The 23,850-nt window shown below is 38.7% G+C and overlaps 1 protein-coding gene across 2 annotated transcripts in view; it reads right to left on the minus strand.

Annotated features, from left to right (window-relative positions):
- CDK14 (cyclin dependent kinase 14) overlaps positions 1–23,850 on the minus strand; it is a 320,901-nt gene that overhangs the window by 187,776 nt on the left and 109,275 nt on the right. The window lies entirely within an intron of this gene.

Raw genomic sequence — 23,850 nt, forward strand, 5'->3', positions numbered from 1 at the left:
TCATCTCATGCATACAACTGAGCAGGACTATCAGTCACCATAGCAAAGTAAGTAATAGATATAAAGACATGCAAATGACTGGCATATTTTGTACTGAATAATGTGGAATTTTCTTCTGTCACCATTCTTCTTTTGTCAAAGAAAATAATGAAACATCAAATGTGTGTCTCACTCCACTACTGTGCAAAGTGGAAACTGGGGGCTTCCATGGCACCATTACTGCTTTCTGTTCTACCAAGGGTGCTCCATCAGGCTGAGGTAACTTCAGGGGTCATCTGGCTTTGAATTCAGGTAAGTACATTTCATCTCTCACACTGGTCTTTTGAGGGACCAATCTGACAAGCTGATCACTCCAGGAAGAAACACAATAGCAACATGGCATCTGGATGAATCAATGTTCCTCTACAAGTACCCTCAGCAGCAAAACTTTTCAGTTAACACTAGACAAAAGGCAGATAGCGAAAGGGAAACTACCACAGAGCAGCTTCAAAGTGAGTGTATCACAGACATCCTGATGACAGGATTGCAAACCTGAGAACAAGCTCCATGACCAGAAATGAGGCAACCCTTCAACCTGGCTGAAGAGGTGAGAAGAAATGTTTCAAGAGAGCTTGCTTTGGCCTTCATTCCACAACTCACGCTATTCAGAGAGTCAGCACCAAGGAACCTTTCCTATTCTCTGAATATGTTGCCACTGAGCTATAAATCAGCTATTGCAACTAGAATTATTCTTTTTAAACATATGATCAGTGCATGTCTAGTAACTTTTAACATTCCACAAATTAAGTAGAAGCTTTTTTTCTCCGTGGAAGACCTGTGCCCAGCTTTCATAGGATCCTCATCTTCAAATCTGGAGAATTTCTTGGAGTAAAAGCTCAGAGGGATCTGGATATATTGGGGTTTTTTTAAAGGACAACTATGCAAAATTGCTTCTGAAAAAGGTATGGATACAAACACCAGGTAATAAGAACAACTGTTCTGAAAGGTACCTTCTATCAGAAATCAGAACTTTTAATGCTGAGGAAACCTCAGATGAGTTCACCTGTAGTAACTGAGTTTTTACCAGCTTTCCCTTCAAACTTTGTGAAATGACCATACATGCAGAGATACTGGGAACATAAAAACTGCCTCCTAGCAGAGCCTGTGTCAAACTGTAATACTATTTATTACCTCTGTCTGCTTTTGCTGTTCTGATCATCACCTGAGACCCTTAATTCCTCTAGCTGGCCATTACTTTGTTGCTAAAATCTGTAAGTGTGTCATTAAATCTTAAACAGTACGTCAAAAGCAACTCACCCCATGGTCTTTGCAAATACTGTCTCTCCTCTTCAGTCCCCTTCACCACTCTTATTTATCTTCTCTAATATCCAGTTCTCCCCTTTTACAGCTCTCGTATTTAACATCTACCATGTATTACAAGAACTACAAAAAACCACCTGAAGGGTGAGATTTCTGTCTTCTCCATTAGGCCAAGTGAAATAATACAGCACAGAGACTGAAATCATCTTAATTGCACTAATTTTACACTGCGGAAACAAGAAGTAATTCCACTACCAATTCATATTGTAAGAAACCAAGCATAACTGGTAAAAGTAAGAGAATTACTCTGTGTGCTCTTGTATCAGGACTCTCACTGGTAAGATTGCTTGTCTTTGTGAAAACACTGTTTTGTTGCTAAAAAAAAAAGGGATGTAAAAAGGAAATTTAAAAAAAAAAAAAAATTGTCTGAAATAGGAAAGATGATAGGAAAGATGTTTCTTCCTCCACAGAGTACTTCAAAACCAAAATGAAATATGAACCAGTGGCACTCAGCATGTTTCTTTTTCCAGAAACATCCACTCTCAGAACAAGCGACCAATACATACCTCCTTTTTTGGGCAGCTTTCCTGCAAGAAGGGGATAGAACTTTACATGAACTGCACTAATTCAAAGACAAAACCCAGAAATTCACATCCAAGAGCATGAGAAAGAGTCCAGGGAATCTATCAGCATCAGGCAGAGACAATCTTGACTTCACCTTTGAAGCTGCCAATGCGGCTGCTACTGGTGCTCAGCATGAGCCTCGTGTTACTTCTAGAACAAAATAATTCCTCCAGAGAATGCCATGTCCATCCAGTGATTATCACCCACAGATTTCACACAGAGTTGTTTTCTTTTAAGATAAAAAGAGTAAAATATTTTTGAAAAAGCATTGCAACAACTCACAAAAGTGGGACCAATGCAGTAGTACTCACTGTATCCTTAGCATGTATTTTTAAAAACAAAAATTATATAATGCTGCTTCAAAACTGCTGGCACTCTTTTTTTTTTTTTTTTTTTTTTTACCCTTGGTATTAAATGTAACATAAACAGATGGCAGCACTTTTAATTCATTTCCCCGAAGAGTTTTGAGGAGGCACAGCAGCAAATAATGCTAAAATGCTTCTTTTAGAACTCTGGACAAAATACTGTATGCATTTGAATGGGCAGGGGCTTGTTCTGTCATCCGTGTTTGCACATTCCCTTACAACAAAGTCTAGCTGTAAAAAACATGGCAGAGGAATCGCTGACATACCTCAATAATTAATGACATCCAAGATGATAATTTTTGTGAGTTGTACGTAAGTTCATGGTCTAAGCCACTAAAGTACCAACACTCAGCACTTTTCCATCGAGGGCTAATAACCATATTTGCATATGTAAAGGAAACACATTGTATCTGCTTGAATAACCATCACAGACTTCTCCTCCAACAAGGGGATGCTCTCATCTATTATGAGCTCCTGGCAAGCTGCCTTATTGCTTGTGTTGGTCAAGGAGCTTTTTGCTGTTCCCAGATGAGCTGGGTTCTAAAGTATGCTCACTCCATAAGCAAGGCAAGTAGATGGACTGCAGCCAACTCTTACCCAAAACCTGAGCAGCATCAGTAAATCAGTGCGTTACTCCCTGCAGGGTTTACAGTATCAGCTCAAGCCTGACACTCCATTAACAAAGCCTTGTTACTTTTAGATCAGCCTTGACTTACCTCTAAAAGTCTTGGAGTGTTTTGAAAAAAGCTATTCCAGCATGCCCATAAAGTAACATTTCACAGCTGTATGTCAAAATCAACAAAAGTTGACCACAAGCCACATGCAGGAAGAACTTTTCACTAGCAGGACTAGCAAAGATGCTGCTTTTCAACACAGGAAGTACATTTAGCTTGAACATTAGTTATGATCCTTGGATCATCCTACCACAACTAATTCAGTCTTGTAATTCCTGACTATCATCTCTTTCTCATGTCGTGAAAAATCACAAATATCCCCTCTGGCCTTAGACAGAAGAATCATCCATTATTTCCAAATTGTTTGACATTTCAGTGACCTGGAAACTTTTCTCAGCAGTAGCAGAAGTACTCAGCCTCATACTGCTCAGATCCACGGTAATGTACAACTGCTGCTGTTACTCTCTTGGATTTCTTATTATATGCAAGGGCTCTGATATTTTTGTCATTTTGAAAAAGTATAGCTATGAAAATGCCTGCTTTGCTCAGTATGTAGTAGTTGAGGCGTACTCTGGGGCTACCGTGCACCAGTGCTCACCATTTCCCATGCTAGTCCACATACAGTGTTCACCCCTTCTCACTGTCACTCTAAGAGGACATCTCTAATTTGGAGAGTTTTATCCTTGAAGACAGCACATCATGGCAGTTTGCACCTAATATTGTTAGTGCAACTGTGCATCTTTGCTGCCCTGTTTAATCTCTGAGACACCAAAGAATGCACGTTCTAGTCAGTAACACAAATTTGTGAAAGCAAGTAATTTGTTGGGCTTCAGAGCCAAACAACATATCTGTAAAATTCCGTGGCTTGTCACACTCTGCAGACTCAATGGTGCTCTCTGACAGTGTGCCAACTTCCTCACATAAACAGTTGGATTCAGTCTCTGAGCTCTCCTGGCAAAGTATCTTTAGTGAGAAAACATTCATGTTTTTTCTTCCCTCATCACGTCTTCTGAACAAACATACTCAAACATGTCTTATTGCCTGCACAAACTACAGAAGCTCTGCTTCCCTTTGCAGCAACTTATGTTTCCATCCACACATCTTTTATAACAATTTTTAAAATTTGGCCTCGGAGCACAATGTCCCTTATGCTTCTTATCCACCTCCCACACAGAATGACTTTCTGTGTGCAAAACGTTACTTACAATTCTAGCACAGAGACAGGAGTTCAGCACTCTGTTGGTTTTGCAGTAATAAATGTGCAGAAATTTCCTCCTCAGAAATGCAGTCCCCAAATCCACACTTCACTATTTTCCAGTTGACCCATCTGAAATAATTTACTACAAGGAAATAACTTTGCTTTCCTACAACCCTAATATGACAAAATTCAATTCAGTAAAAACTCTACATCCTAGGTAAGACCACATTGACCACAGACTTCCCATCTTCACACCACAGGTTATATTCTGCAGAGTGATCATTATTTGTAACTGATTTTAGAAACGCACAACTATAAAAGCACAGAATTGGTCATTTTCCACTCTGATCTTGGTGGACACAAAGTTATATAGGTCACTGTTCAGCTTTGAAAAATTTCTAGGAGGAAGTTTCTTAACAAATTTCAAAAGAATCTGTGAGCTACAGAACAGGAAAAGCATCAAATCATTCCAATGAGATATTACGTAGGCTTAGCTGAATTACCTTCTTTACAGCCAGTTCCAACCTCACGACAGTCTCTTCTTGATTTATTGAATGGTCCTTATTCCAGTTCTCATTAAGTCAGAAAAAAAAAAAAAGACACTCTGGCATTAAGGAAGTGCACAGAGCCTCCCATCCTTGCAAGAAAGGATTTGCTGGCCATTCAACTGTAGGCTGCTTTGTTGGAGGGATTACATGGATCACATTAGCTGCATCTGCCTCCTCAGGCTGAAATTCAGGCTGACACAAGTGGGTTGAACTTACCACCAAGTACTATTTTTATTTGTGAAATTTTTACTTGCTGCTCCTACTTGAAAATGTTGTATGTTATTAAAGAAGACATACAGAAAAAGAGCTTGCGTAACAACACATAGGCACCTTCCAAGGTCCTCTCACTACAGCTGTAGTCCCCTAAAGCAAAAGACAAGTCACAAACCTGCTGAAACCTCTTTGCCTATTGAACTGGAACAAAGCATCGGAAGGACTGATCAAATAAGCTCCGGAAAGCACTACAATATATTATTCTAACAGATACACAGCAGACTGCTGCAATATGAAATGAATGTATCTTTCATTATGTTCTAGATATAAATTTATGCATTGTGTATTGTTCCCAGTGCTCTTCAGACACAAGTACAGATGGAGGTTAAAAATAATGAGACAACATCCCATTAAAGCCAGAATCTCACAGAAAGACTGTAATACGCTACTCCTATCTTGTAGCAGCCAGTCACATCTTGCCTTCACTATCCATTTCAGTATTCAAGAAGAGGAAACCGTGTAAACCCAAAACGTGTCAGTGTGTACAGAAAACAAGTTGACAATGCAGATAGCATGCGAAAGCAGGAGTCTTTTCATTACTTTTTTATGCAAGCATAGCATGAGTGGGACTAGTAGCACAATTTACTAATAAAACTGTCACCATTTGTTATTAGTCTTGTTATCTTGCTGAATTTCACACACAGTTTTCATATAAATATCAATCTACCTCAAGATGACTTTTTGGAATTTTTTCAGTCTAAACAGTTCCTCCCATCTCCCAAAAACAGGTTTTAGTGAACATTTCTATAACCTACTGAGTAACTTTCCCCTTGGGAAAAGAAACAAACTAACTAACTAACTAACTAACCAACCACAATAACTCTAAACCCAGCGTTTTGAAGTAGAGAGTCAAAATCTGGAAATATGGAGGCCTTTAAAACAGGAGTACAAATTTTGCCATCTCCATGAAAATCCTCTAAAATTGGTCAAGTTATAAGCTTTTGAAATTGCCTCTTTGGGTCAGGCTGACTGTTAGCCATGTGCAGGGAAGGAGGAATAGAGAAAAGGGGAGATGGCACAAGAGGCTTGATCCACCGTGGAAACTAGGACAGCTGGGTAAGAAGAAAGAAAAGCCAGAGGACAACCAAACAGGCTTCACAGGTGGAAAAACACAGGGAGTGGAAAGTAAGTGCGTGTAGACAAGACAGAAAAGGGATGGGCTGCAGAGCATGGGGTGAGCAAGAACCCACACTTATGGGGAAGTAGACAAGAGCCTACAGACACTCATACGTGTTCTCCACTGATGCTCATATCAGAAGCCAAGTTTCCCACAGATTAGAAATCCACTGCTTTCAGCAGGAATCAATGAAAATGCCTGGCAGTTTTCCTCATTCTGCTCCAATTTCAGTCTTCAGAGAAGCAACCTATGACAGCTACCAGCTACCATGTCATTTTAAGCAGGATGTGTTCATATGAGAGCCTGCAAACATGATGAAACATTGGAGTGCAGATGTAAGACCAGAAAATGGAATATGGATTTCCACTTGCTTTTTCCAACACTTAGAAAATTACTCAAATAAAAGCCTGAGTTAAAATAGAGCAAGCCATGGGAAGTGCTCAAAGCAAAGACAGACTACAATTATATGGACTTCTGCAATGCTAACTCAGCTTCTCCAAGATACACATTCCTGACGTCACTACTGTGAGATAAGCCAGGATACGAGCTTTCAGTGCCCAGCTGCTTCATATCTATCTTGCATTTATCTCGCACTTTGACAACTTGTAAGTTCAGAGACTAGCTTATCCTGCAGTTACCAACTTATGTGCTTGTAGCCATTAATTGTTCCCAGCTTTTTCATTTTTTTTCACAGAGGCAAGAAGTAGTTACTTAAATTTTATTTTTATATAGGCCCAGGTATGAGCTTGATCCAGCTCCATGGTCCAGCTTCAGTGGAAGGACATTATCCATCCATCAGAGAAGCCAAAACGTTCACCAGGATCAAGTCAGAAGAAAATCAACCTGATCTTTACCTTCACCTCTACTGTTGGCTGAGCATCTCATTAAGTAACTCAAGCTGATATAATCACCATGTTCCCCATTTTCTGGACATTCAAACTTTTGATCTTCATTCACACTTATCAGAACTGTAGATTGCACAAAATCATTACAGTACCCCAAGCAACACTGTACACTGATATTACTCAATGCTACGCAAGTACTTGGAAAGTCATCTCAAAATCATCATTTAAAAGGACTCTCAGCAAGTGGGATGTTGAGAAGATGAACAAATATTTAAGTAGCCAGAGTACAATGATGAGTGTTCTAGAAAATCTCAAAACCATCTGTGTTTGAATAACGCACAGTAGGCACATACAGTTTGAGCCACCCATCAAGAACACAGAATTAAATTAATCGTTCATCATCTGACACAGGCAGAGATCACACAGCAGGAGTGAACATGGTGCTGTTGTGTAATTAAGGAATGAACAGTACAAGTAGAGGGACCAAATTAAGTTTTCACAAGTAAACTTAATTCTGGCAACTTCTGAAGGATTGACTTTGCAGCCACAATGAAGACCCTCTCCTTCAAGTGGTATACCTGCAAAATTAGTATTTCACTGTCTAAATGAGGGACTAAATAACTGAGTAACAGTACTGAAAATCATGCCCCGCTGAAGTCAGTGTGCTTTGTTATTCAGCTTTCCTAATGCATCAATATGAAAAGAAATCACTTAACCATATGTACCTGCAATGAATAATGGTTTTGTACACAGAAGACAGAAAGGCATCCTAGGAAAGAATTCAGTTGCATTAGCATGAAACCCAGTTGCCTATCAGCATACTTTAACCACTACTTATAAATGAGGAATTCTACAGAAAATCAGTTACAAAAATAATTTACTTTTGCTATATCTCACTGTGGGCCATTTCCTTCAGCAAAAAAAAAAGCTGTACAAAAAGCAGACATATTTATCAGCACACACTTTAGGTGGCAGGAAAAAAAATGCCCCTTAGTCCACAGATGGAAAATAAGGCTGGAATGAACATGGCAAAGCTTTGTCTCTTGTGAAATGATTCAGAGGTTAAAGAAAGGTATTCTCAGTAGAAAGCTAGCAATTATTTATTTTTACAAATATTTCAGTAAACAAAACCAATCGCACTGAAAAAAGGCATATTGTTCTGTAACTGAAAAGAGAATGACATGGAGTGGGTATGGGAAATGAACAAGTATTTAATAATAAAGTGAATGAAATCCAGTTATACCATAACTTGCACTAAAAAGCAACTAAAAAACAATGAACTGCTAGACTTCTAAGCATAATTACAATATGAATAATATCTATAACATTGTGCTGGTTTGACTGAAAGTGAGTTATTTTTCTTCATGCAGTTAGAGACCTTTATTTTTCATTGCTGGCATGGTCATTGTTTGGACTTAGTTTGAGAACAAGAGATAACACCCCAGGACAGAGTTAAAGTTTTTAACTGCTGTTCTCTGGAAACCAAGGCCTCTGAGTTCTGCCCACAGGTATGAGGCAGCTGGACAGGGGCATAGATGGGGCAGAGCTTGATTGACATCCAGAATGATCAATAAGAATATTCCATGCCATTAGCATCATGCTTCATATTTAAGGAAAGTTGGGATCTTCCAGCTAGTCTTGGGAGTGGTTTGGAGCTGGGACAAAGACCTGTTAGGGAGAGTTCTGTTTGGGATTTTCTTCAGTTTGGTCTTTTGCCATCCTGCCGTTTTGCAGAGGCCTCCTGGCCTTTCTGCCTTTTTCTCTCTTCTCTCTCCAGCATCAGCTGTTCAGGACCAGGTGCTGTTACCTGGGACTGGCTGCTCAGTGTGGATGGAGTTCGTGAAGATTTGCATTGAGTATCTTTTATTTTATATTCTATTTCCACTTTTATAGATTAGTAGTAGTATATTAGTGTTTGGTTTTTTTTTTTAATTAAACTGTATTTATTTCAATCTACGAGTTTCTTCCTTCCTTTTCAATTCTCTCCCCTGTTCAGGGGTGGGGGACGGGGAAATGAGCAAGTGGCTGTTATGGTTGTATTGCTAGCTTGGGTTAAACCATGACAGACATTAAAAAAAAAAAAATAAGGACAGGAAATAACTTTAATTCAGGCTAGATCTCTTTGATGCCTAGTACAGGTTTTGTATTAAATTTTTCTTTCCCATCCGAAAATATGTTAAGCATGCAAACTACAAAATGGCAAGATTCCCTCAAGTAACTTGTAAACTAATTTCCAACATGAAAAAAAGCAATAAAGGGATGAAGCAAGCTGGCAGACATTACAGCAGCAAAACGCAGTGATAACTCAAGTGAAGGTTAATTTTTTTCCAGACCAAATCAGGTGAAGGATATTGTATCAGAAGCTGCTAGCACTGCTGTACCACCACCAACAGCAAAGCTTTTTGGTGCCAACACTGCTGGTCACCCACTTGGCAATCACATCATGTGAAAGCATGGTTTAAGCATTCTAGTCACATGTAAAGGCCCTTCCAGCTCACAAGAAACAGATTTGCTGTACTCCGCTGCCTTTGCCCTGTGGTTTCTGGGTATTGTCTCAGTTCTTACCTTGTCATTTAATTGTCATTTCTCTTGCAGTTCATAGCACCCATCAACAACATTAACCGAATTTAAGGCGCAAGCAAACAGTAGGAAACAGAAAACCCTGACCTGCCGGATTTTTTGCTTTATTCACCCTGGAATGTAACTGAATCTAAATCAGGATGCCTTCAAACTTTACAAATTCACATTTAAATGACAGTGAAGATCTGTATTACCATGTCACTGTCTAAACAGCATGTGCTTATTTAAACCTTGTGGATATTGTTCAACTTTGAAATTTGCATTTTAAAGAACTAAACTTTTCCTTTAAGCAAGATGGTAAGCCCTGTATGTTTCTTTAAAAAGCAGCTGGCCCTCAGAGAGAACAGGAGAGGTGCTAGAACAGAAAAGATGGGCTGAAGGAATGTCTCAGCTTCACAGTTGACAGCCACAGCTGAGAGTGACAGGGTGATACAAAAGTTAAGTGACGCTTAAAAGAGGCCTAGTTGAGGTAACCTAGTCATTTCTATCCTCCTACTTTTGCTAAAAACATCCTCACAATTTTCAAGTACAGATACACAACTACCTGTGTATATATGACAGCAACCAAACTGTGGATCTAAATCCATAATGGAAGGTATTTGGAGCAACAACATAATTAAAACTCACCCAAGAAATGTGAGAAAATACATTAAAGGGATCTGCCAGCATAACCCATTAACACCACAGGTGGTAAGAATTTTTTTTAAAAGGCCAACTCAGCAGCCAACTGCTTGTCTGTCTACTACACGCATATATAAAACATCACTTCCCAGCACCCTTGAAAATATACTCAGTTCTTCCGTCCTGGTGTGTCATGCATCAATTAGAATTACAGCAATTTACTGTTTGATTTTCCAGATAAAATTCTTTTTTATGGAATCATAGTAATTAACAATGACAGCAGCAAAATTGATAGCACTACCTCTTAAAGTACCAGTTCCTGTAAGATGACACCATTGTCTTGCCAAACTTTAAACAAATGTCCTCATCTTTTACAGTTTGTGTCTAACAGTGTTTGTTCCCATCAAAACAGGTCAGCCTTTCCCAAGAGAGGACTAGAGAATAAATATGCTCTTTAATATTGATGACCTTTTCTTCAAAGAGTTCTCAGATCTCAGGCATTGAAAGGTGGCCTTCAAAAGTTACACTTCAGGTCAAGGACATGCTTTTTCTCATTCTGTGAAAATCTGTCCAATTTGTCAAAGTTTACATCTAGTGAGTGGAAAATTGTACTTTAAAGCTGCACTTTAGCAATTAAAATCTCCCAGAGAATCCATTCCATTATCTCTGAGTGTGCTCAAACATTTAGATATTTGACAGAAGCAGAAGCTTGAGCCAAGAAGTCTGAAATCCATCAGTTATAGATGGAACAGATTCAGAAGCAAAACACTTCCGACAGTTTCCCCAAAATCACAATCCCAGACCTGTTCTTGGCTGAACACATCTCCAAGTCCCTTGCTCTGTTTCTGCTCCCCTCTCTCTTCAACCTGGCTAATGACAAAAAAGGTGGGAAATACCAGCTCTGTCCAAGTAGACTCCCCATCTCCATCCCACTGGCTCCTGGCCGAGGCCAAATTCACCAACCCTTCCCATCTTCCTGCTACTACACCTTGTGCTGCTTTGAATGGCCTTTGTAATTTGCATTCTTCCAGACCCACTGTTGCAGTTGTAACCCTCTCTTCCTGACATCCTCACACCAATGTCTATTCTTAATTGTCATTTCTCACAGTTCTTCTTTCTAGTACTGCCCAGGCACAGCCAGCACTGAGCATTTCAGTGGAGCAGTGATCTTCCTCCAGTCTGCCAGAGCACAGCAGAAAGGGGAGCAAGAAGGCTGGAGGGAAACCTGGAGGAAAAATGGGACAAAAATGCATGGATAATGTATTGCCCAGTTTTACACTCTGTCAATATCAGAAAAAACTCCACAACGAATTACAGTGGCGGGGTAGGGGGGAGGGGAGGGATGGGGTTGACACTTTTGCAATGAAAATTGTCATGTAAAAAGCCAGTTTCACAAGTGAACTTGAATGTCATTCATAAGCTTAGGACAAGCCAACAAACAAAAAAAGATCAGAGATTAAATCTTTGTTCATCATCCCACAGAGTACATGAGCACTGAGATAAAGACAACTCTTTAGTGAGTCTTTTTGAATCTGTCTTATCACAGAATCATAGAATGGTTTGAGTTGGAAGGGACCTTACAGATCATCTAGTTTCAACCCCCGTGCCATGGGCAGGGACACCTTCCACTAGACCAGACTGCTCAAAGCCCTGTCCAGCCTGGTTTTGAACACTTCCAGGTATGGAGCACCCATAACTTCTGTGAGCAGCCTGTTCCAGTACCTTACCACCTTCATGGTGAAGCATTTCTTCCTTATATCTAAATCTAAATCTATGCTCTTTCAGTTTGAAACCATTACCCCTTGTCCTATCCCTACATGCCCATGCAAAAAGTCCCTCTCCAGCTTTCTTGTACGTCCGCTTTAGATACTGAAAGGCTGCTATACAGTCTCCCTGGAGCCTTCTCTTCTCCAGGCTGAACAACCCCAACTCTCTCAGCCTGTCCTCATAGGAGAAGTGTTGTTTATTATTATAGCTGAACACAAAAGTGACTTGCTAACCAAACACATTAGGTATGAATGTTGTTTTTTTTTCCCTGAGGAAAAATGGAACAGAAAACAAGCAGGGCACCTCAGCAAGCAGCAGAACTAGGAGAACTACAACATGCCCAAACCCCTCTATTTCTCTGCAACTTCCATTTTCAATTAGAAAGACTGAAGCAAATAAAATCCTAATAGGTTGTGTGACTGAATCAATAAGTGCAGCAGCAACACCAACTGATGAGCTCCTTTGTATTTACAAAAATCAAGTAAGGAGAAAAATCAAATTTTCACTGTTAATTTGATTTGCCCAAGCACAAGTTGAACTAGACTGCTCAACGTATGAGTATGTTCCCAATACAGGACCTGAACATCACAGAACTACTGGATATAATCTCCCTATAAATGCATCAGTGTCGTGTGGTCAAAGATGAGACTCTTATCATCGCACCAACTGAAGCCAAACAAACCTGCCCAAGACTCCTTAGTGCTGTGCAACTGCACAGAAGTTTAAGTTCAGTGTAAGCAACCATGCTGTGCACATAAGAACAGAGTTCAAGAATATAACAAAACCATCGCTGCTTTGAAGCAGTTCTTGAACCTCTGAAAGTCTTTGGAATGCATGTTGTTCTAAATAAGCCTTTTCCAAGGAAGTTTTGAAGCAAGTTCATCTGCAACAGTATTTTGAGATTCAGCAAAAGGTCAAAAACATTTTTAGTTTCTACAGTGATCATCTTTACACGCAGGAAAACACAGCTCAAGCACTGTGAAGTCCTTGGAGCTCTTCACTAGTGATTTGCTGCTCATCATCACCTCATCCCAAGTAAATCAAAGAATGACTTCAAATCCACCAAATTTTGTGGGCTGAGTTTTTCTACCAAGGCAACACAGTCTGACTTGACAAAGGTCACAGGATTTAGGACAGCAGCAAGTGCCATAGACGATAATGAATTTCTTTCCTTCAGCAGCACTGCCGGTCAGTTGTTTGCTACATCAGACACTGCAACGGTAAACTGCATCTCTGAACAAACTTATTAAATGCAGAATACAACGTCCCTGTTCCAACACATGCCAGAAAGCTTTGGCTAAAAACCAACAACTAATCACATCCAATATTCTAAGAGCACATTCCAGTTCAGATTTGCATACTAAAATAGTGGCAGCCAAAGTGCTAACACTCACAAGGCTAAACATCCTCCCTAAATTCTCACCTTGGTTCAATATTTCAAATAACACTAAGCCCCATGAAAGCAGAACAGAAAGGTTCCCAAACAGAAATAGGAAAGATCGGTCCATGAAACAGGCACAGGAACACTACTCATTTTTTTTAATTAGGGCTCAGCATCCCAGTGCTGACAGATCACAGACTTTAACAGGCACATCAAAATTGCCCAGCTGGTTAGGAAGCTCCTGTATGACAACCTGACAGCATTTGAAACAACAGACGAGATCTCCACAGATAAACAAACCCGATACGAGGCAATAAAAGAGATTCCTCTCCCAAAGTTCTCTGTGACCACAATAAGCTACAAGTAAAATATTAAGGACCATTTGTTTGAGAAGAAACTATGTTTGGGTATCCATATCTTGAGGTATCTTTAACCTTAACTATACCATGAGGAACTGCAGTGGAGTCACTGCCATGAAGGAGAGTACAATTATCTGCAGGGTTTTTTTCCAACATTTTGTTGGACTTTAACAAGTGCTGCTAATAAAACCTAGTCCTTTTGTACAATTTGGCTTTCATTTCACTTGAAGAACTTTTATAAACTTGTTTACGTAATTCTCAAAGAGGTAGATTTATAATTCTGTCAATGATCTTACAAGGTTAATGGCCTCTGTAATTAAAACAAATGAATGAGAAACTGAACTACTTTAAATTTATGCACTTCAGTCAACCATAAAAACCGCAAACACTGCAAAGAACTTGGATGTATGAACCAGGGTAAAAAACTTTTTGCTGGCAGTTCCAAAGCAATGTACAGAAAGGGACTTACTCCTCTTAATGGTGTGCTTAGGCTGAAGTACTTTGAAACCTAAAATCCTAAGAAAAGAGACTAACGCAATTTCTATTCTAGTTGCCAGACCTAGATAAATTTGATGAATACTTCTACTCCAGAAGTATAATTTATAGTAAACCAACACCAGAAGAAAAGCTCATACTGAACACTGAAAACCATAGTTTACCTTTCCAGGAGCATATCTATTAGCCAAAATGGTTTCAATTTAATCCTCACTTTCTCTTATTTTTTTATTTAAACCTCAGGCTTTCAATTAGTGTATTTTTAAATAATCCAATTTAGTTAGAACTAAATAACACTGATAAAGAAAGCTCCAAGTCCCTTACTCAAAAGAAAAATTCACTCCATCTAAAAGAAAGCCAATTAAGAGTTGAAAATGTCATAAAATTTGTTTAAAAATTTCATATCATAACTCAATATTTTTTTTATTGAATTGGTTGGCATACATCGGAAAGTTAAAGGCTAGATCACATCATACTCTCTTTTAAGGTCAAATAATCTGAAGTTGCAATAATGATAACTCGAAATTCTTCATGGAACTAAAACTTCCATCTTCCAAATTTCACTAAAGAACTTGATTTAACATCAATAACACATCAGAAGTTCATTCTAGGAAAAAATAAAGTAATAAAATACGCTGATACTTAGGGGTATTTTTTAGATCCAGAGGTTTCCTATTGCCTCAGCAAAGTTAGAAGTAGCTTTGTGCTCTTGAACTCTGATTAGGAGTTATTCACATGCAAAGAAACACAGTCTCTGAATATGACATTCTACCTCTTGTCCACAGCCATGAAAATAGATAAAAAACATGAATGCATGGGCTGATGCTGAGTTGGAAAGCTTACTAATGCAATTAATAATCCTCCTGGACTACTAGCAGAAATCCGACAGAAAGGTGTTAAGAATATCTTGAACTCATTACCCACAGATATATACTCTTATAGTTTATTTAGTTTGACCTCCTCAATAGAAGGAGCAATTTTCAAGCTCATAAATTTTTACTGAGTGTATTTTTAGAAAGACATCCATCCTCTCGCAACAACCCAACCATAAGAGTGCTCCCAACTCTCATCCACATTTGGTAGAGCGGGCAGTCCATCTGATTCTTATGCCGATAACTTAAGTGAAGCCTGTTTAATCAGGCTTTGAACAGAGACTATATACTGCTCCCAAACCTTTTATTTTGCCTTTTTATAGATTTGTACTCATTTGTGCAAGCAAGGCTGAGAGATAGCAGCATACAAACACACATCAATACTGGTCACTTGAATTTTGTTTGTGAGCCACAGCTACAATCCTTCTCTTTTCCACTGGCATGCAAAATCAAGCATTTTTGATTATGCAAATAGTGCTCTGCTTTGTGAATAGGACCTCAAGTGATTCAAATGTTAATTTTGTTAGAAATCTTGACACAAAGCCAGTATTTCAACCATGTCAGCTTTATAACCAAGACTTCCTGAGAAACATGTAATTGCAAATTGAAAAATAACTTTTAGGACCGCAAATACATTGAGATAAAGTAAACCTGGAAGCGTGTGAAAGTTCTTTACAGCTATTTGTCAATGGGCCTATGACCCGCTTTGAGTTAGATGCCCCTTCAGGAACTGGCAGGTTCCTACTTGCGGCAATGTCATCACTGCTATGCTGAGAAAACCAGAAATGAAACAACAAAAGCAAATTTTTATCTTCTCCAGAGTTTAATGTGCTAGATATTTGGGGGTTGTGTGTTCTCATTATCTTAATGAAACCCTCATACAATCCAGTGAATAGAATAATAGAATTATTTGGTTTGAAAAGGCCTTTCAAACCATCAAGTCCAACCACTAACCCAGCATTGCCAAGTCCACCTCTAAATCATGTCCCTAAGAACCACATATATGCTTCTTTTAACCACCTCTAGGGATGGTGGCTCCACCACTTCCCTGGGCAGCCTGTTCCAATGCCTGACAACCTTCAGTGCTTGAAAGGTTGTATGAAAATGTTCTCACCAGTATTACACACATTTTTTAAGTCCTCGTAGCACACAAAAAAAGCAAGTGTGCATCCTGGATTTCAAAGAAATAGGGAGAAAGGGAAGTGAGCATGTGCATGTATGTGTCTATGTTATCCTGACATTTGAGAGTGAAATGTGTAAAAAGTATAATAGATTATGTATTTTCCAGTTATAAAATTTTGGAAATATTTGGACCACATAAAAGTAGGTCACTTTTGACTGCTTCCAAACTACAACTTCAAAATATATTGACTTAACAGCTTTTCTTTTTACTTTGCAAGTTTTGATTTTTTTTTCCAGTCAGTTGTATTTAATCTATCACAGTAACTTGGCTTACTTTGTCCTCCCAAGTTTTAGGAAATATGAAGGAAGGGAGGATGTTTTCAGATGGAAGCCAGCCACCCTGGCACTGCTAGCACTCTGCAAACCTAGCATGGTAGTACACCAAGATTCCTACCATGGTCTTAACTTTCTTGATTGGTTCTGCTCAGGGAAAATCAAGTGATAATTAAGACTAAATAAAAACTGAGGATATTCGTTATATAATTACCTGAGCTGTACAACTAACATGGGCTTCAAAGAACTAACTCTCAGCTTAAGTTACCTATAGAGAAAAAAAAAGGTGTTAAGAAGCTTCCACAGGAGATCCAGAGCAAAAATTTAAAGGCTTAAGGTCAGCTGTCACTGACAGTACAAGTTCTGAGCATCTTCTCAAAGCAAAATCCACAGCATCCTTATTCACTTTAACCTCCTACTAACATCCCAAAGTACCAGTCAAAAAAACCTGGTCCACACCACTTCTGCACCAGTTAAGGGAACTCTGAATCAAGCTTCATAAAACAAGGACAACAAACAAGCTACATCAGACCAGAACAGACACAAAACACCAAGTTTAGCATAGCTAATATATCCTTATTTACAAGGCTTCCTCCCTTCATTTTGTTCTTAGTTCACTTCTCAGCTCCAGCTAAATCTGCTGCCAGCTGAGAAGCTGAGGAAGTTTGTGATAAGTGGCCCAGACCTTAAAAATGCAGAAATACACAGTTCCAGATTCTACAGCTGTATTTCCCATCTGGATGACTTTTAGACACCACTGTCACGTCTTGTATTTTAATAAATGGGTCAGAGGTGGAAGGTCATGATGTCCTACTATTTTACCATTCTCTGAACCATCCAGTTCCCATTCCTCTCAGCAGAAGAATGTGATACATTATCAACTTCTTTTTTTATATTGCTTACTCGGGAGGAACATTCCAAAGTCAAGTAATGTGGATATTCACTTTCATTGCTTTGAAGAAGACAGTAAAGATCAACTTCAAATTTTAAAATGCTACTCTTTTCATGTTGATAATAAAGCCTGAAAGCAGTAACTCCACCCATGCTGCAAAAAGAGATCCCATTATGAAGCATGTATTTCAGCTCCACGTAATTCCTGAATGAAAAATCACCAGGCTCTCCCAGCAAAACCTGAAAAACTGAAGTAGAATGTTTGCAACACAATCTTCAGCTTATGGAAAAATACAAGAGAGGAACAGGAGCAGTGCTGTCTCCCGAAGGAATGGCCTGACCCAGACAAGTGTGCCTGCAGCATCCAGCAGCAGCTAAATCAAAGAAAAAAGCAGCCTGTGAAGAAACAGGAAACAAAAACAAGGGACGAAACAAAAAGAATTATTTTTCCTCACATATATAAGTTCAATATAAGATGCAGTTGTTAATACTTTTTCCACGGTTTTGATTACAACCAAAGTTAAAGGTAGAAGTGCATGCTTCTTATTGACTACAGTGACTGCTGCCATATTTCATCCCAGTACAAAGATGCAGGCTACTGAAAATATTTTCCAAGTATTTCAAAGTTTAGAAACAATTCATGCTTAAAATTTTCAGCAAAGTATTGCAATCTAAATGTAGCATTCTACCATGCTGGGGTTTTTCCTTCGCTGAATAGATGACATATTTAAGGCAGAATTGAAAAAAAATACCACAAACTATGTGGAAAAAAAAAAAGACAGCGAAACATAATACCATAGTACTCTCCTACTCTCGGGCTGCCTGTCTTCTCAACTAGCAAGCCTCTTCTGAAGGCATGGCCCCATCATTTGCAAATCAGGATCATTCTCCCTTGGATATAGGAGTGATTTCTATAGACACTAAAACAGAACAGTATCTTGTATGTGGAAAGAGACTGATGGTGCATCATTTTAGGACCTGTTTACAAAGAAGTTACAAATTTTCAATGAACTACTTGTGTTTTTTTCAAAAGAAAACAAACAAAGAAACAAAAGTAGTTATTGTGCCATGGGCATGTGGACAAAAGCATTGAAAACAAAGGCGTTGTTGTGGTGCCAGCAGTAGCACATGCACATCCTCATTGTTATGCTGAAATACCAGGGCTGTTTCATACCACATTTTTAAATAAATTACACACATCAGGAGAACTAGGATAATTCACTCATGAACTTTCTGTGTTAAAAACACACAAAGCTGTTCTGATGGTGTGTTTATGAATGATGACTGAAGTCAGTAACAAGAAAATGGCCATCTCTCAGACACAGCTTCTGACAAAAACAGACACGTTTCATGGGAAGCATTTTATCTAGATGTGGGTACATGCCCAACTCACACTGGACATTCTGTGGGTTGATCAAAGCCAGTACACAACTCTTCCCAAAGGATTTGGTTGGTTGGGGCACGGGGTCAATTGGCTTTCTATGTCAAGTCTTAAAGACATACAGAACACACATGCACACATAATGTATATACACACCCACACACTCTCTTCCATACATGTAGTGATGTATCTCCTATACGGGGGAGAGATTTAATACCAGGAAAATAGGCAACCTTCTCACATCCTTATTTTGCTTTTACCCAAAGTTGGAACCAGTTCTGCTGAGATACAACAGTCACCTACTAGTTTAACGTGTACTAAAGAATACACAGAAAACTCAAGCTGACTGAACCGGTTCAAACACTGAATTGTCACCTTGCTCTAGTACTTTCAAAATCCAAGAGGCAGCAGTGGAAAAACACACAAAAACACTCAGAAGTCTTGACGAAGACGAATGTCTTTGTGCAGATTTCAAGTCCCAGCTTGAATCACAAGGCTAAATGGTACTGTTGCTGAGATTATTCCTTTCACAAAAGGGAGATATAACAAAGAAAAAAATATTTGAAGAATTGGCTGGGTTCAGGAGACATTTCTTTGCCTTAACACCAGATGATATCAAAGATTTATTTCACCAGGTGGCCACAGAAGATATTGGCACTTGGAAGGGTGCCTTAGGGTCTCTAAGCAATTCAAGCTGAGATGCTGTCACTCGCTAGCATCTCTATTCATGTTAACAACCAGCTCGTATCTGTATCACCAATTCAATCCACTCCAATGGCGATATGGTCACAGGGTAAAAACTAATGCTACCTGGAGCAGGATTAACTTAGCTCTACATTTTATGGTGGTAGCATGTGCTATAAGAGGAGGTTAAATTTGCATACAGCAGAAAAAGACTGACCCTTACCAACTTCTACTCAAACAAGAAAGCCATGAGGGCTGCATAAGGGGTCACTTATAGTTACATATTACATTTATATATGAAGAAAGGATTTCCAGCCTCCTTTTCTCATTCATATTCTGTAATTGCCATCTTTTTTCTGCCGTTCCCATCACACAGTAAGAGCAGCAGACCAGAATAATCTGTAAGGCAACAGTCCCAACTCCTGTATTAAATAGGGAACACAAGAGATATTCTTTGAGCAGAAGAAAAGTGCTCAGAGCAGGAGGCCCTAGCAGGGCCAAAAGCCAAGTCAGAGAGCCCTGAAACTCAGGTCAGAGGAAACCATAGGCATATGTCTTTATAAGAAGGGTTCAACAGTGCCCTGAACCAATGGATTTGTAATCTTACAGTACTGGAACTAGCACAAGATCCCTTATCCAACACCTTCCATGTGAATATTGAAGCTACACAGACAACTTCTTCAGTGGAAGCAAGGCAGAATCGGAATGGTCTGACAGGAAGCTAACTGATAAAAAGAATGAGGAAAGGATTCCTGATGGCAAAATGATTATATTAAATTTAAAAAAAAATCCTCAAAGTGTCACCCCATTGCTTTCTTGCTTGAACTGTGCCCAAGAACAAAAGCCAGAAGAAGGTCACATCTTGCACATCAAAAGTACTGAATGACGATTCAATTGATACAGCCATGTTCTGTCTCAGCAAGCTACAGACAAAAATATTGGAGGGGAAATGGAAGGAGGACACAGGGGATGGAATATTCTGTGGAACAGATTTAGCTCTATGATAAAGCTGGATAAATTGGAATTTTTATTTGCACTTTTCAGAAAAGCATGACACTTTTTCCACATGATGGGAGTTTCATTATAGAGTTTAAAATTTATGTCACAATTCTCAGAGGGAAACACCATCCATTATGTTGCATTTATGTAATCTCAGCTCCCCTGAAGGTCTTATAATTTTGAGAACCACTAATTTGTTAGAGCGCAAAACAAAGCAAAACAAAAAAGAAGGCGGGAATGGAAAGTTTATGCTCAGCCTATGAATAGCAAGGGATAAAGAAACAATCAAGACAGATTTTATCAATCTCTAGCATTTCTGAGCACTCTGCATGGGCAGAAGCCTTTGCTCAGTCCACCAAAAATAAGTGAGGAAGGAGAGCAGAGCACTATTTAGACACATTGAGAAGCAGGAATAACACCACAATAACCACAATAACACCACAGTAACCACTCGCAGTGTATCTGAGATTGGAAAACTATCAGCTCTCCCATGTTCATCTGAGGTGACCACAAATTCAGTTCACCTGTTTCAGCCAGTCAGTCCAACTGCTTTCAGAGAAAGGCAAATGAATATTGTCAGTAAAAACAAAAAAACCTAACAGCCAGTCAGGGTTGGGAAGAACAGCAGGAGGTACACACATGCAGCAGAAAACACAAATGAAATAGGCTTGAAAATCTGAGCTATATAAAAAAAGTTCAGTCATAAAAACTCCAGAAATTAAAGGTAATTTTCCTATTATTAATGGTCAGTAAGAATGAACATACATACCTTTACAACATGATAGAATATTTAATAACTAAAATGCAAAGTCTTGGAAATTGTAAAAGCTGACTTCATTTCATAAGAAAGGTACCAGGAACATCCGTTTCCAAAGGTACTGTAGTTTTTAAAGATTTTGGAAATCTTGTATTCCCCTTTTATCTTGATGAAGCATACAGTTTGGGTAAGGCTGCAGGATGCCCATAACAGAAAGAGACCTGGCTGAGAAATTAAAATTGCTGGCATTTCTCTATTTTTGAATATTTCTCGACCTTGCATATCCAGTGACAAAGTGTCCCAGAGGTTCTTGGCTTCTGTGTTTTATTTTTAACAACCCCCAAAACCAAAGCTGTTATGACTACGAGCTGCATTGGCTTTGCAAGGACTTCACAGTTAATTGAGCTATAACCACTTAGCCTGCAGGAGGCACCAGCCCTGCCAACTCTGGAGGCAATGAGAAAGTTCCCCAAGCTACTGCCAAGCTACTGTCCTGTCCTTTTTTTTACTTAAATGCCCCAAAGCAATGTGGCTTTTCGGGAGAGTGAACTTATCCTTAAACTCTAAAAACATAAAGGCACAAAGCCCCTACAGTAACTCATGTGACATGCATGCTCAGAATAGTTACATCTCCATGATCTTAAACGTAATCTTTTGAAGTTCCCTGAGGCTTGTTGAGCCAGACACATACGAAGCTTTTAGGCATTTCAGTTGTGGAAATTTAAATTTCTTGACTGGACTTTGTCAAGGAAATATGAATGTCCTCCAAAATCCTATCACTCAAAAGAAAGCAGCTGTCAAGCTTCCTTAATTAAAAAAAAATAAATAAATAAACCTGCATAAAAGGAAGAATAGGCTTATTTTTTTATAAGAGGATGATTGAACTTCCAAAATAAAGAATAATTTATTCTTTACTGGTAGACAGAGACACAGGATTCCCACTGCAATTTTCATGTTTAACTTCTACCAGTAGGTCAACCAACAATGACTCTTATGAAAATAAGCAGATATTGTTCCGCTGTGCCCTTGACCTACAGCATACAACCTTCCAGACCTCCTCTAATACAATGAATAGGAGGCTTATCACCATGAGTCATCAAACTACTGCCATGAGGTCATTTGTGGACTTAAAGTTGTATAGATCGTTATGATATATATCAGTCAAAAATGACTGAGCTGGGAAGTGCATGTAATAACTCAGGTAATAATTCAATATGAGGTCACAAGAATTTTATCTACTAAGTAAAAATATAATTTTCTGTAACCCTTCCTTAGCTGGTTCAAGTACAGACTGTGCTACTTCTCCTGGATATAACAAAAGCACAGCTGCTCTACATCACTTGCAGCATTGTTACTACAAAGCAGTATTTTCCATTGAGCACCCATTAGGAACACCGTGCAATAAGTTACACGTTCACATAGGTAAGAGATGTCTCTTGGCAAACTGATCTTGCCTGCATTTTTTCTTAGCAGTTACTGTGCTTCAAGTTTCTACAGATAACAGTTTTGTGAAGATTTATCCCTTCCAGCTCAAAAACTTCAGAGAGGGAGACCTCTTAAAACCTCCCAGCCTCAGATAGTCCATCCAGCCTGGGGCATAAAGGCAGACTCACATTTCTTTCTTAAAGACCCTTTAAGGTTTTCATTTTTTGTTTCTCTGCTTCCCTTCTAGCACACAGTGAGATATTGACAGAAGAGGCTTGAAACTTTGAAGACTTTTGAAGATGTTTTGTGGCCAAGAATTAAGCATCCCTCCTCCCTGCTCTATAGGAGCACACAAATGCATTAAGTTTTCTCTGGCAGGTCACAAAACAAACTTATTCAGTATGCATACTGAACTGCTCTTTACAAATTTAAGTTAAAGAAATTCATTAAGTAAATCCTGTGTTCTTTTTAATTTTATAACGCAAGACAGCTGGCTCTTTCCAAAGATTTTATATGCTGTTTTTCCACACTGCTATCCGTATTTGGCATTAAGGTAGCAGCCTTCAACACTGGAGGAGATGGAAAATTATTATCTGGGCAGCTGTCAGACTGAAGACACAGAGACAGTCTCTGACCTGAACACTTTTAAATGTAAAACACAAGTAAATGAAAATTACTTTAAATGTAAAACACAAATGTAAAACCAATACATATCAACTACAGGATATAAATACAAAAATTATTTTTTTAAAAAAAGGAGAAATAAACAAAAAGTTGCCTAATCATCACATTTAAATAGCAAAGGACAAAAATAGCTACAAAATGTACCTGGTTAGGATGATGCTTTGAAACATCATCTAGACCTATGAGAAATGAAACATTACCATATACTAAAACATTAGAATAAAGTTTTATTACCAATAGTCAATCAAATTTAGCAGAGTAAAGGAGTGGTGCTATTTTCAAGGATGCAAAATGAAAGGAACACAGTAAGCAAGTTAACCTCACAAGCAAGGTAGCAATAAAACCAAGGGATGTTTGTTTACAGAAATACCCAAAAAGCAGAATCTTTGTCATTCTAAATATAAGGAATATTATTACTCAGAAATCAAATGAGATAACTACATAGTAGTAAATCAAACTGTTTTCAGAATTAGAATCTATCACATAGTTCAGTATTTAGCCTAGATGAAAGGATGATATTACAGGAAATTAGGGGAATGAAATATCTGTGATAAAA

Source organism: Streptopelia decaocto (assembly GCF_964273445.1).
Source record: "Streptopelia decaocto genome assembly, chromosome: 2".
Lineage (NCBI taxonomy): Eukaryota > Metazoa > Chordata > Aves > Columbiformes > Columbidae > Streptopelia > Streptopelia decaocto.